The sequence below is a fragment of the Sinohyriopsis cumingii genome, unplaced genomic scaffold, assembly GCF_028554795.1.
Source record: "Sinohyriopsis cumingii isolate HCF-2022 unplaced genomic scaffold, ASM2855479v2 utg000938l, whole genome shotgun sequence".
Classification (NCBI taxonomy): Eukaryota; Metazoa; Mollusca; class Bivalvia; order Unionida; family Unionidae; genus Sinohyriopsis; species Sinohyriopsis cumingii.
In genome coordinates this window covers 2,974,706-2,977,342 of record NW_028315944.1, presented here as the reverse complement: position 1 = coordinate 2,977,342, position 2,637 = coordinate 2,974,706, and positions in this window count along the sequence as shown.

The window sequence follows — 2,637 nt, the reverse complement described above, 5'->3', positions numbered from 1 at the left end:
ACATGGCGGTTTGTGTAATACCAAGTATGACCACAAGGATATCATTTCCGTAGACATGGTTGCGTGTTATCCGGGAAGCTTTCTTGGGATTGGCGAGTGTAGTGGATATTTTAAAAGATTTGGACATCCCACGAACTCTATGACGCGAGTTGCTATAAATGGTCCTTTACCCGAATTTTGACTTGACAGGATTTGCTCGTGTGATATCGTTTGCGCTAGCTGAAGAGCTTCATCCATGCTGTTATGTTTGGCGTGGCAGACATTTCTCAGAGAATTCTTGGACACCAATAGCGTTGTTGCGATATATGCTTGACAGCCGAATACTGGTATCGTTGACGGTGAGTGAAGCAATCATATCATATCGACCGCAGACTTCGGTTTGGTTACCAACACCGGAGTGTATCAGTCTCGATTAAGTCATTGAAGAATATGCACGATAGTGTCCCCATCAGACCATGGATGTCATTAACAATAACGCTCCTAATATTCTTAGGATTAAACTCAACAATAGTGAAAAATCAACAAAAGATCTCGGTAGAAGAATAATCGGTAAATTCACTCAAGGTGGTGCATATGATCATAAACGACATCACTCACGATTGATTATGGATGATGCTGAATTAAATTTTATAATTGCTGATGCCGCTGAGAGAAATATATTTTGTAATCGGGAGGACGCTTTCTTGTCCGACAGAACACGGATGGGCACAATTGTTAGTTATATTAATGGAGAATCACCTCAGTACACACATTTAAGATCTTCGATGCCCGCTTATGTTTCTATAAATTTGCTATCGCAAGTAAATAGATTTCCCGACACTGCAGTTAGAGTTGCAACGGATTCATATTATATCGATAAAAGATATTCAGAATCACTGGCTCGTTTTACAAGCACTGATGAATCATGGAGTTCGTGGAGAATAAAAAAGGAAATGTTACATGGATATTGTGAATCCGCTGATGTTGCGATTAAAGATAATTATTGTAAATCAGAATTATCAGAAATGTCGTTGGCGCCGTCTGTGAATGATCCAATCACCAGACACAAAACCGTTTATTTGAACGAGGCGGGATGTTCGGGTAAGACAACTCGAGCGATTGAGATATTTCGTGGAAAATCGAAGATTTTCGATTCAGATTTAATTGTGCTAACACCTACACACAGACTCGCCAGGGAGATGAAACAACGAGGAGTTAATTCTTGTACCTATCACAGCTTTTTTAAATACAGTGGTGGTGCGTAGACTCCTGACAGAATGGGAACAAAATATATTCCAAAAGTTATAATTTGGGATGAAATATGTACGGTACCGTTAGATATATTAAAAATATTTCTTGATTGGCTGCTAACAAAAAGTACTGCAGTGGTTATGTGCGGCGATCACGGTCAGCCACCCGCTTTTGTTGGTCCATCTCCGCATTTGTGGTTAAAAGATTTTGTAGATTATTATGAAGAAGTGTCTGATGATTATAGATCTCTTGATGCAACGTTGAAGGAATTTAAAACATTAATCAGACTACAACCGAATAAAATTCAATGTGAAATTATGCGTAAAATAATTTCAGAGACTTCAATGAGCGACTTTTGGAAAACGTGGAAACCAAACGATTTGATAGTGGCAAGTAGAAAGATAGTCAGAGACACACTTCAACAGCAGTTATTTCAATTGCAACGAGAAAAGTTTCCAATGTTGCCAGTGCCATTGTGTTATAGACCAGCTGATACGCGGTTACAGAATATTGACGTTAATATACCAGGACCCTTGACAGAGTCAAGGAGAAAACAGAATTGTCACAGTTGATGTCAATGTTGTTGAAGATGCACTAAAAATGAACAAATCCCCGTGGACGCTAGGATACGCAATGACGATTCATTCATCTCAAGGATTAACTATTTCTGATATAGTTGTTTGGATCGTTGATGATCGCATCGAGTGGTCAAACTTAGTTTACCTAGCTGTGTCCAGAGTCAGAAGAATATCTCAACTACGGATTATTGTCTTGGACGAGTCAATGGCTGATGAAATTAATAATGAAAACAACAGTGATATAATAAGAAAAAAACTCACCGGTACAAACAGAGTGACAAAAAAATAATCGCGATTTTGACCTTGCTGTTGAATTTATCATGACACTGAAACAACAACAGAATAATCACTGTGCGAGCTGTAATTGTATAATTTTGTGGTGTTACACTGATAAAAATCCAAAACAATTTACCGTAGACAGAAAAGATAATAGTCGCGGTCATACACGACAAAATGTGATGTTAACATGTCTTGAGTGTAATCGACGTCGTGGCCTGACACCCTTGGTGCTAGTTAAGTGATCTGGGCGGTAATTGTGTGTCCTCGGGAATTACTTGTAATTGTTCACGTGTGAATCCACGTTGAGGAGCAGTTGAATCCAGTCTGTAGATTGCTGGTCTACCAGTGGATCTAGTTATGTTAGATATCTTGTGTGTGGTAATACTCCAGATAGGATCAGTCTCTCTTTTTTTTACCACCTTCAAGTTCTCCTGGTTCATATAAATATCTCACAGTGACATTACCCAGTATTGGTTGTGCTGAAAATCACGTTGTTGTGGTATATTTTCTTTTGGTAATTGCATTAATAGGTTCCATGTTGGTTGTTCGA